Consider the following 13,412-nt stretch of genomic DNA (forward strand, 5'->3'; position numbering starts at 1 on the left):
TGAATTTGAACCCTCTAGGTACTACAAAGCTATCTTTATATTCATTCCGGCAAAAATCGAGTGGATTTTGTTTGTTGTGTCTATAATTGTGTCTATAACTAGTTACGTCATGACATTTGGACATATAAGGTCAAGACTTCCGACAAACATTTCTCCGAGTGTGCCATAATTGTTTGTCAGCAGCAGCGGTTGTAGTCCATAATGAAAATATGTCCAAACTTTGAGCCAGTTACCTAAAATGTTCAGTTGTTGGTTGTATTAACAAACACAAGTGGGTGAACGGGACAGAGCAACACTGTCAACAAACTGGAGGAGGCGTGGCCTGAAGTGGCTCATTTGCATTTAAAGGGCCAGCGCTCAAAATGACCTTTCCGGTGTCATTACTCAGAAATTGGGTTGAAGATGGACCTGTGGAGTTGAATTAATGAAGAATTCAGACCCAAGCATAGCATTTACAGTTCATGTAGACCACAGGGAAGTGTTTTAAAATGCATAATTCCGTTTAAAAAAAGCAAAATATCACTCTTTTAATTATTACTTACTTTCACCATTTACACTTAATGTGCTTATTCTTATGTAATGCTTTTATTCTTATGTTGTAAATGCCAAGTTGAAACACAATGTAGATTATTTCTAGGCCTGTAACGGTACACATACTGAACCAAACCGTTTCGGTACACTCCTGTTCCGTTCGGTACACAGCTGTACCAAAACGGCACAGTATGTTGAGAAAAAGAAAAAGGAACGGAAGATGTTGTTTGATGCGGAACTTTAAATCCATGCAAGTTCCACACAGACATATTGAAGGATGCGCACATTGACCTGAAATACGAAATAACAGCTGATATAAGGTAAAAAAACAAAACAAAACAGCAAATATGATGTGAACCTGAAAGGAAGAGACTGAAGACCCTCCACCATTATTACAGTCCAGTTTGGATCAGTTTAGGTCCCAGTGAAAGACAACAACGAGGAAAGAGACGTTAATAAGACAGACGTTGTTTGGTCCCTAGGAGCTACGGTAGTTCTAAAACACTTACACTAGCTCTGTCTGTGTGTCTATGTCTCTCTCTCACACACACGCTGTTTAACAGAGGAATAGAACCCGTAGTTGGATGTTGAAAGTATATAAAGTTTCACTTTTGTTTCACGCCAGCATTTGTTACGTTAGTTATGGCCACCCCCACCCCCCGGCTCCGACCAAAACAAAACAAAAAATTCCACCAACAAATCGCACCCTGCACGCGCACGCACACGTACACAAAGTGACCTAAACAGTTTGTTCTCTGTCCTAAAATAAATAATTTGGTTATTTTTTTGTCGTCAGTGTTGCTCTTCAGTTTGTTTAAACAGAATACCAGTTTGTCCTCTTGTTAATGTTGCACTTCATGTGGAATTTTTTTGGTATTTTTATGCAGAATGTGAACTAACAGAACTGTGATTAGATTTTTCTTGTTTGTTCAAAACTACCTGTCAGGGAAAAGTGCAATACTAATGTTTAAAATACGTTTAGTAATATTAATAATTTATTTTATTTTATATTTGATTTATAGCAGCAGAATTATATTCCTGTTTTTCTATATTCAAATTTTTCAAAAAAATTGGGGGAAAAATTTTTTAAAAATTCATAAATGTATTAACCCTTTCATGCATAATGATCACTCCAGTGGACAGCTGTTCAAAGCTGGTCTCTTGCATATTTATGGTTTTTGTTGTTTTATTTCCATATCAGCCAACACAGTGGACACTTATGCATCATCCCATACACTGTAATTCATACCATTACTGTAAATTTGCTGTTCTAGATAAACCTAATCTGCAGTAACATGTTTGAGTTTTAAAAAATTGCTAATTGTTATTAGACTGTAATGAACTATTTTGTATTTTTTAAACAAAAAGTTTTTTGTTTTTTTTTTTGCATTCTATCTCCATGCAGGTATGTTAAAATGTGAGAAAACATCAGTTTAGCGGCATTAAACATGTTTTTATTTCATAGTTTTCACACAGTATTTCAGTCAATACATGTTTCTTTGCTTCTAAAATTAACCGCGTTGTGTCCAACTGAGTGGATATTTTTGTAACTCCATGAAAAAAAGGTTCATAAAAATGTTTCTTTTTTTTCATGCCTAAAGAGGAATAAAAACACTCTGGAAAAAAAAAATCTTCATTAATGTTCTCATAATTCGTGTGTGAAAGGGTTAAAGACATTTTGAGGGGTTTTCTTTCTTCCCGTACCGAACCGAAAAAAAGCAAACCGTGACTTTGAAAACTGAAAACGTACCGAACCGAAAATTTTGTGCACCGTTACAGGCCTAATTATTTCTTACTGAAAGTCCCATATCTAACATTCATTAAGTTTCAGAATTAAACTAAAAAGCTAAAAAGCGGTTTATCGGTGTAAACTTTGTATTCGCTTTTTTGCAGTGTGTGTAACTGTGTGTGTGGACACGTGTGATGGGAGGTTAAACTCTGCGTTAAACTCTGCCTCGTTGTCTATTAGCGGCATTGACAGCTTAGCCAGCACATTCTGTCTTTGCCCTCTCGCTGTAATAACCTGCCCTGTTACAGCCAGCCACAGCCCAGTATCAGAGTATATTGTTAGGTGATTGGAATTGGGCAAGCATGAAATGGAAGTCACGTTAATATTGATCCAAGTGTTTAACGGGGTGTTTTACCTCCGGGTGTCCTTGCTGTCTCATTTCAGGTGAGCTGCTTCTTTCTCAGAGCTGATTGCCCCAGGCGCTGATCTTTATAGCTCCTTACTGCAGCAGAAGCAGCGGTGCTACATTCATGATATAACGTTAAACATCGTCTCCTTCTTTATAATCAAAGATATTAAACCGTGATGAATGACAACGTGCAAATTCCAGATATTTGAATGCGACCTTTTTCTGCTCTCAGCTATGATATACCCTGCTGTGTAGCGCACGTTCGGATCCAGATGTGAGGTTTATTAGACACCGCTGTTAATGTCAGAAGATAGAGACAAGATGAGATTTTTTTGTAACCTCTGGCAGCACAGTAGACACGCACTGCACATCCCAGGATATTGAATAAAGATCACCCCAAGAGGAAGCGTCTGCACTGTATAAACTCCCCTACATCAAAGTTGTAATGTTTACTTCCACGGTCTTTAAAACACACACTCCACAACGGATGGCAATCATCACAGGAAGTATGAAGCTGTCATTTTCTTCCCCTCATTTCATCTTTCAGTGCAGAGTAAATAAAAGTAAAGAGGCAGAGGGCAGAATTGCATCACCCCAGAGGTAATGCAATCCCACGGACTGGACTTTTTCTATCCATGTGGAATGTGGAGCCTGTGGAGTGGGTGCGTAGGAGGCCGGGATCTGAAACATAGACTCTGGGAAACGGAAGAGATATATTTAAAACATTCAATCGAGCTCATGATTGCACAAAAAACTTTATAGGATAGCGTAGTGAAAAAGCTAAGGGGATAACTGCTTGTACATTATGTGGAGAAATGTAGCAGAATGAGATGTGAAGCATAAACGGTTTCTGCTAAATGTCTGAAGTTTAATCCTTTTTGAAGTCCTGAGGTGCAGATAGAAGCTCCTGTTTTTAAAATAGCGCTTGTCATTATCAACTGACAAACATTCAGTGATTTGCCCTGAACTTACCCCCTTTTCCAGACCATTATCCAAATCTTGCCGTGTTCAACCAAATTCTATGAGCAACTCTAAAGTAGTGCATTTTGTGTTTTTTTGTTTTTTTTTTCTGAGCCTTTTGTATTCGTGTTAGGGTATGTCAAAACATTTGTAAGTTGTCAGCTTTTTTTCTCCAGAGGAAATGAGCTCAAACACTTATCTAAACCTTAAGTAAAACACAATGTTGTGGATTTCTTTTCAAGGAGTGGTTAAGGCAGGGTGTATAATACAGCGGAGACTTTCAGAACCGTGTTTGCCAGCTCTACTGAGGCAGTAAATGTGAAAGGCTAGCACCGCAACCCTCGCCAGAGTTTCAGAATATGAAACACGAACCCTCGGCAACTGTATTATAGTCCAATCGACTGTCTTTTACAGGCCTTTCAAATCTTATCTTTTCCATATTGAATTGTAAAACTACTGAACAGTGAGATATTTCCAAAGTGAGAGCCATCCTCTTATAAAATGAACATAAAGTTTATTTGACATGAAATACTAGCGGTTAATGTATGTTTTTCACTTATGCATCATTAAAAATACAGTTAAACTGTCATTTAACTTCTTGGAAAACTGTCATTTCCAGGGAAAAAATGAGTTTTAGGGATTATCCTGCAGTAAGTGTGAACATAAAAACCATTTTACTAAGCCAATGTCCCTCTTCCCATTTTATGCTAAATTAAAATGACTTCATTTCCATAACTTTAAGAAAAGTTTAAAAACAATTGTACCATTTTAAATGTTTGATGAGAAAAACACAGTATAGTGCAAAAGTCTTAAACCAACATCAAGTTTGTTGATTTAGTAAAATTCTAATGACCACACATATGCATTTATCAGTTTCTGTATTAAGACACAATATGGATATATGTGAAGTATGTACACCAGTAAAAATCAATCAGCTTCTATAAACCATATATCAAGAGTTTAGTGTGACTTCAGACAATATTAGATTTATTGCCTTAATTTTCTGTTGTTTTTTTCCAGGTTTCATTCAACACATCAGATGTTTCTAATTGCACTGGTCTACAAATAAACTGTTTCCACGATAGAAGTAGTGATATTTTACCATGTGTGAGTCACTGATAAAGAAAAATCAAGTCAAAAATACCAGTTGGCTGAAGTTTCCAAGGTACAGTCCTGGGGTCAAAATGTGAAATGTGAGAGAATGGGTTTAATTCAGAAGGAATATTTGTCTCACAGCTACCACATCTACTTCAAAACACTGTCTACACATGACAATATGTTCACTTTACAGGTTCTATCTAGTGGAAGATTTATAAATCTATTTGAAAAATGTATATAAACCAACATATATGTGTAATAACACTTCATCATATACCTTAAAAAGCACTTTTGTCATTTGTTTTCCAAACAATCTCATTAAAATATGTAACATTTAGCACATTTAATCTCTGAGGCCGATAATTAAAAAAAAAAAAAAAAAAAAAATTGTACACCAGTTTTGTGTGTGTTGCTACTTGTCATGGGGTCAGAGGTCACACTCAATACTGACTTTAACCTTTACAACCCATTTAGCTCAGTTTTTACAGTCGTAGAAAAAATTATTAGACCGTCCTTGTTTTCTTCAATTTTTTGCTCATTTTAATGCCTGGTACAACTAAAGGTACATTTGTTTAGACAAATACAATAATAACAACAAAAAATATCTCATAATAGTTTAATTTCAGAGCTGATATCTAGTCATTTTTCATGTTTTCTTGATAATAAGCAAAATCACTTCAGTTCTTACATCAATATCTATGGCATTGTATTGACAAAAACAGCGCTTTTAGGCTTTCCATGTTTTCTTTTCTGTCTGTTTTAGTCAATGATACACACAGGCGTTAGTACTTGATTGCATAACTATTGTTTTTGATGACTTCTGATGGTCTAAGAATTTTTTTCCACGACTGTATATGTCTCTTAAGGTCGTGCACATATTTCCTGTATTTTTTGCCTTGTATCTGAAGAAAAGATAACGAGAAATAAATATACAAGTTCATTTCAAACCTGCCAAAACAACAAATCTAAAGAGTTTTGGACAGTATTTTTACATGAGTAAAACTTATCTGTGCCCAACCCCTGGATAAAACAGTTCTTTCCTCATAGAAATTTGAGCTTGCAGCAGTCAGTAGATACAGTAACTTCTGAAGGACTGTGAATCCTTGTTGAACCCCCGGGATGAACGCTCAGGGGCGGCCTCCGTTGGTCACAGATGGCAGGACTTCGTCGGCCTCCGATGGGGTCATGAAAGCTCGGCGGTGCACTTTACTGGGTGTAATTAGTGCACTCGGAGGCAGTTTCAACTCAGTGATTGAACAAGAGGACCCGTGAGACCGGCGATCGGTGTCGTCTTCTGGCAGTGTTTGTGAAGGGCTTGAGAACAGACATCACATGAAAATGCTCTGATTATTTCAGCGACGTTGAGAGATCAGTGACAGTGGGTTTTGATGGATGGCTTGCTGCGCAGTGTTAATTAGATGGATACAGGATGTCGGCCAAGACTCTGCTCCTGCACTGTATTAATACTGGGACTGTGAAATGTTAATTGTCCTAATTATTGGTAAGATATTCCTTATGTCATTTTCTAAGTAAGATAAGATAAGATAAGGTTTACTTTAGTTTAGTTTAGTTTAGTTTAGTTTAGTTTAGTTTAGTTTAGTTTGAATATGCAACAAAACAAGGGAAAAAAAATTCAACTTTAGTCCTTAGAAATAAAACAGATTGCAAGAAAACATGAAAACAAAATATGACTTCATTCACAATTCAAAAAGGAGTGGGAGGAAGTCTAACTTTTTTAGTCCCGCCCCTTCTCCACATATCAGTCTATCTTGTAGCTTCATATCAGCATAATGTATGAAAAAAAAATCTACTCCCTTGGATGTTTTGTAAATAGTTAACCTCACTTATTATTTTCACATCCACATATGAGGTAAGATAAGGTAAGGTAAGATAAGATAAGGAAAGGTAAGATAAGATAAGGTAAGATAAGATATAAGATAAGGTAAGGTAAGATATAAGATAAGATATAAGGTAAGGTAAGGTGAGATAAGATATAAGATAAGGTAAGGTAAGATAAGGTAAGATATAAGATAAGATACAAGATAAGATATAAGGTAAGGTAAGATATAAGATAAGATATAAGATAAGATACAAGATAAGATACAAGATAAGATATAAGATAAGGTAAGGTAAGATATAAGGTAAGATACAAGATAAGATATAAGATAAGGTAAAGTAAGACAAGATAAGGTAAGGTAAGATATATTATATTGGGCCAAAATTCAAATGTTCAGCAGCACAAGACAACATGCATCAAATACAATAGAAAAATAAAGAGAAGATTAAAAAAAAAACCTAAAGATGTACTCAAGTATAAGGCTAACACAGTTTATGTTATCAGTGATAAAATGCAAATAAAGGCGAATCTGATTCTGAAATAAAACCATACAAACTCCATGTGCACACAGTCAGATGCTCTGGTCTTCACACTTCCCTTGATGTTTAATTTCAGTAATTTGCAAAAGTTAAATCAGACATAAAGCAGGAATAGACCGATTATGGGCCATGTCTGATTACCGTATCAAATATTCGCATTTTTACGATGCAGTTCGCAGTAAAATGAATGGATTGGCCTTGTCAGGTCTTGAGCAATGTCCTACTCACAACACTGTGTGACTGGTTGTACATCATGAATAATCGACACTGAAATGAGGAAAGGATATTTTTTCATTCATTTGCTAGCAATGTTTTTTTTTTTTTTTTTATTATTGCTCCAAATTAATGACAAATTATGCTGAAATTTTTTTTTTTTTTTTTTTTTTTTTTGAGAGTCAGCTTGAAGGGATTTTTCCACAAAGTTTTTGTATGGAGTTATTCTAAAATTTGACATTCTAACAACAATTTTATATTGGTTTCAAATATAGTTGGGTCCGATCAAGCAAAAGTGAACATTAAAATGAAAAATTATATTTGCACTCATCATTTATCAAGTGGGCTCCCATTTTTTAGCTAAAGATCTCTATTTTATGGAACTGTTATCCTTTTAAGAAATACCACTTGTAGAAAAAAAATTACAACCAATTTTATTGATTGTACTTTTTACACCATAGCTCAAATTTGATGCTAAAAATTATATCAAAAATATTTTAAAATTTATTCAATCTGTCACATTTAAAAGACTATCTGTGAACTGTTACTGAGAAATTACTCTATTTGTAATTTACCTATATCAGTATGGACCACCACAAGTTGTAAATAATACTGTGTTAGTATTAAACACATTAAATAAACATTGTGATTATATCTGGTTTGTTGTTTTATAAAATAAGTCAACATTTTGGGTGATGCATACAATGGCTAACAGTCGTCCATGTGTTACTATGGCAACCTGCCCACGTGTTACCACTTTCTCGTGTCAATAAAACAGAGACTTTTCAGTATTTTACTCCAAAGTTTATTTTCTGCATAGTTGAACATAATATCTAAAAGGTTTTGTCCTACTTGATATCAATTTGTGTCGAGAATCGCATGTTTTGAATGTTTGCGTAAAGTCAACGTGTTACCGAGCAGTAATTTGACATTTTTCACTCAAAAATTGTATCTCCCCAAATTTAGTTATAAATAATGTTAAAGTGCTTATAAATACCTACTCAAATATGTATAATACATGCATATGAGTTACTCTGCTTATATGACAGAGACTGTGGAACATGAAATGTGTCCACGTGTTACCTAGTTGTGAATTGTATTAATTACTAATCACCCCTGAAATTAACCCTTTGATGCATGAATTACGAGAACCTTAGTCAATATTTTTTTCCTGAGTGTTTTTATTAGGCATGAAAAAAACACTGTGATTGAAATTTTTTTAATGAACCTATTTTTTATGGAGTTTCAAAAATGTCCACTCAGCTGGACACCACATGTTTAATTTTTGAAGCAAAGAATCATGTATTTAAAACACAGTATCAGAAAGTGATATACTGTGTGAAAACTATGAAATAAAAACATTTTTAATGCAGCTAATCTGATGTTTTTTCACATTTTTAGCATACTCTGATACTAGTTATTACTAACTTTATGGAGGTAATATGTTTTAAAAAATCTTTTTGTGTAAGAAAACTGTTAATTAGAGTCTTATAACAACTAGGCAAGATATTGGCAAGAACCTGGCGATACAATACAAATCACAATAGTAGGATCATGATACGATATATCACGATATATTGTGATACTGTCGAAAAGGCAATTTTTTCGTTTGTTTCTTTTCTAAAAAGATTTTTTCCTGGAAAAACTGAATTACACCAGAAATATGCACAAATACTAAACACATTTTTATTTCTAATGCTATATCACAAAATTTGCCTCTGTTAAAACTTAAATTATGTTTTACAGACGTTACAGTTTAAGATCCTGCTCAAATGTTCATATTCTATTAGTTCATAACTAACATCGTAACGTTATTTTTGTGCAGTCCCAACAAAGGAACTACCATATGCCACTCAGATCATAAAAAGTCCTTTTTAGGGTGCTTCAGATAACCATTATTTAATAAAACAGTGTTAAACAATAAGAAATAAAATATAAAGAAGAAAAACAAAAATGAACCTCCAAAACATCTGCATTTGAATACCTAAAAATATCGATAGAGTACTTTTTAATATTGATACTTTATTATGAAATTAAATATCATGATATATTGCAGAATCGATATTTTCTTACACCCCTAATAACAACTGGCAGCTGATTTACACTCAAACATGTTACTGCAAGAACAGCAAAATTACAGTTATTGTATGAATTGTAGTGGATGAGATGATGCATAAGTGTCCACTGTGTCGACTAATATGCAACTAAAACAACAAAACCCATGAATATACAAAAGAACAGCTGGAGAATTGATGTCCACTGTAGTGACCGCTATGCATGAAAGGGTTAAACTGCCTCTAGCATAAAAAAATATATATATACTACACAACTGTTGTATCTAGGCGGTTACAGTGTCATTATTAATAATATGCACCATTATCAACCCTGAAAAAAAAACCATTATAATTCAAGTTTTTCTTTTCATTTAGCCGTACAGTGGTCGAAGGAGAGTTCGCTAAAAGCGTTGTGATGAGTCTGCCTGGACCCCAGAACAATGCAGGTCCTTTAATAGTGACAAATAGTGACCGTTTTCACAGTTGCACATTTAATATAAGAATGTCTGAGTCAATGGTCTATCACTCAGGAGAAGACCGCATTTCACGTCAGCATGTTTTCTCCTATATGTCATAGCTTTTAAAAATCCCATCATTTATAACAGTATTACTTTTTTTTCTGTGAGAATCAAACTGCTTTAACGCCCCCCCCCCCCCCCACACACACACACACACACACACACACACACACTTCCACTTCTCCCACTCCCCCAGGACAGTTGATGTTGGTCATGTGCGTGTTCAAAATCAGCTCGGTTTATTTGGTCTACTCAACACCGTACAGCTTTGCCAATCAGAAAACCAGCGTGTCTGCTGAGCGTTCCCTCATTTACTCGGAGCATAATAATGGTTTACAGAATTACAGTTTTAAGTTTCACTCATTCAGCTTTGATCTGTGACTGCTGGCTGGCTTTTGCCTTAACATTACACAGAATTCATTTCTGAAGCTCCGACTTCTTCCCTCCGTCTGATGAAAGCACTGCAGATATGAGACAGAGCAGGAAGCAGACTTTTTTTTTCTCAGTAGCAGTGTTGACAACATTCAAATGTGACCTCTTCGAGACAAGGTACATGTTCCTCAGGGGAGGGGAGAGGCGAATTAAGAACTATGCTGAAAGGAAACATATCAGACGGGTGTCAACCACCTCCCAGTTCTTCTTTTCGTACACGCAAGTTTTTCCTCCGGTTATTTCCTGCGTTGGACTTCAATAAGACAAATTCACATAAATGTTCTGAGCACCCGTGTGGCAGGCACATGTTGGAGATGGACTGATTTAAGCTCGTAAATGTATCGTGAGACCTCTTTGTTTTTCAGCATGTGTGAACACGTTGTTTTTTTAATTTTTTTAATTTTTATTTTGAGTGAGTGTGTGCTCCACTATAACCATACAATATGATGAAATCCTAGTATAGGCAGCCTCCTAATTGTGCTGTCTGTTCAGTCTCACTCTTGTCAAGTCTCCAAAAGCAGCAAACGATATCTCTAATCGACTACGAGCTTCAGATGAATCCCCCCCCCCTTCCTTGTATTCAGCTGTTGGTCTCTCACGATACAGATAGTGTTTCATTTTTGACCTTGTCTATAAATAAAAGCTGAAACACCTCTGATGTTCAACCATGCAAAATGTATTCAGGGAACGACTGTGTACTCTGACATTCTTTTATACGCTATGGCATGTGCATTAGCATCTCATATCAAGTTTGCACCGCGGACCGTTGTGTATTAATGCAGATATTATCTTTATTTGTCCTTTTCCTATTGAGTGGACATTATGCATTATGCAGAACACAACAGAATGGATTCAATACACGAAAAAATTACCAACATTTTATTATTTGTGTTTTTAGACCATTATGATTGAGAAAAATTCACAATTTTGCAAGAATATGTTCATTTTAGATGTTTTGGGTTTTCTTTGCCTTTTTGGGAAAATTGGTGACGCAACAGGAGATGGAAAAATCCATAAATACTGATGTAGCAAATGGTTAACTTACTGCTTCTGCATCTAGAGAAGAAGAGGATGGTGTTGTAGGTGTTTAGTGTCGAAAACTCTGATGTTTTACAATGCGAAATGTATTCGGGGAACGACTGTGTATTCTGATGGCAAGTACCTCAGCATCTCATATCAAGTTCATACCGCAGACCGTCGTGTATTTAAAGAAGATATTATCTTTATTTGTCCTTTTCCTATTGAGTGGACGTTATGCATTATGCAGAACACAACAGAATGGATTCAATACATGAAAAAATTACCAACATTTTATTATTTGTGTTTTTAGATCGTTATGATTGAGAAAAATTCACAATTTTGCAAGAATATATTCATTTGAGATGTTTTTGGGTTTTCTTTGCCTTTTTGGGAAAATTGGTGACGCAACAGGAGATGGAAAAATCCATAAATACTGATGTAGCAAATGGTTAACTTACTGCTTCTGCATCTAGAGAAGAATAGGATGGTGTGCTAGGTGTTTAGAGTCGAAAACTCTCCGATGTTTTACCATGCGAAATGTATTCGGGGAACGACTGTGTATTCTGATGGCAAGTACCTTAGCATCTCATATCAAGTTCATACCGCGTACCATTGTGTATTTAATGCAGATATTATCTTTATTTGTCCTTTTCATATTGAGTGGATGTTATGCATTATGCAGAACACAACAGAATGCATTCAATATACACAAAATTGCTAAAATTGTATTATTTATGTTTTTAGATCGTTTTGATTGGAAAAAAAGTCTCAATTTTGCAAAAATATGTTCATTTGAGAAGTTTTTTCTGCCTTTTTGAGAAAATTGGTGATGTAACAGGTGATGGAAAAACCCATAAATACTGATGTAGTAAATGGTTAACTTACTGCTTCTGCATCTGGAGTAGAAGAGGATGGTGTTCAAGGTGTTTTGTGCCCAAACCTCTCTGATGTTCAACCATGCAAAATGTATTCAGGGAACAATCATGTATTCTGACATTCTTTTCTATGCTATGGCATGTACATTAGCATTTCATATCAAGTTCGCACCACATACCATTGTGATATTATCTTTTTTTGTTCTTTTCATATTGAGTGGACATTATGTATTATGCAGAACACAACAGAATGGGTTCAATATATACAAAATTGCTAACATTTTATTATTTATGTTTTTAGATCATTATGATTGAAAAAAAGTCTCAATTTTGCAAAAATATGTTCATTTGAGAAGTTTTTTCTGCCTTTTTGGGAAAATTGGTGACGTAACAGGTGATGGAAAAACCCATAAATACTGATGTAGTAAATGGTTAACTTACTGCTTCTGCATCTAGAAAAGAAGAGGATGTTGTTCTAGGTGTTTTGTGCCAAAAACTCTCTGATGTTCTACAGTGTAAAATGTATTCAGGGAACAATTGTGTATTCTGATGGCAAGTACCTTAGCATCTTATATCAAGTTCATACCGCGTACCATTGTGGATTTAATGCTGATATTATCTTTATTTGTCCTTTTCCTGTTGAGTGGATGTTATGCATTATGCAGAACAGAATGCGTTCAATATACAAAAAATTGCCAGCATTTTATTATTTTTGTTTTTAGATGGTATTGATAGAGAAAAAGTCTCAATTTTGCAAAAATATGTTCATTTGTTTTGGGTTTTTTTTCCTTTTTGAGAAAATTGGTGTAGCAAATGGTTAACTTGCTACTTCTGCATCTAGGTGTTTTATGCTGAAAACTCTCTGATGTTCTACCATGCAAAATGTATTCAGGGAACGACTGTGTACTCTGACATTCTTTCATATGCTATGGCATGTACATTAGCATCTCATATCAAGTTTGCACCGCGTACCATTATGTATTTAATGCAGATATTATCTTTATTTGTCCTTTTCATATTGAGTGGACGTATGCATTATGCAGAACACAACAGAATGGGTTCAATACAGTTTTTTTCCTCTGAATGTTTCTTGTCACTTGTATGCATTTTAATATTGTGCGATATCCTACTATAATTATGAAGTAGTTTGTGGGTCCCACTATTCTTCTGATGTAAACTAACTACATATATGTGTCA

The 13,412-nt window shown here is 35.0% G+C and overlaps 1 protein-coding gene across 1 annotated transcript in view; it reads left to right on the plus strand.

Annotated features, from left to right (window-relative positions):
• Positions 1-13,412, plus strand: part of nbeab (neurobeachin b) — a 399,314-nt gene that overhangs the window by 276,392 nt on the left and 109,510 nt on the right. The gene's annotated exons all lie outside the window — the stretch shown is intronic.

The sequence above is a fragment of the Sphaeramia orbicularis genome, chromosome 13 (assembly GCF_902148855.1).
Source record: "Sphaeramia orbicularis chromosome 13, fSphaOr1.1, whole genome shotgun sequence".
NCBI lineage: Eukaryota > Metazoa > Chordata > Actinopteri > Kurtiformes > Apogonidae > Sphaeramia > Sphaeramia orbicularis.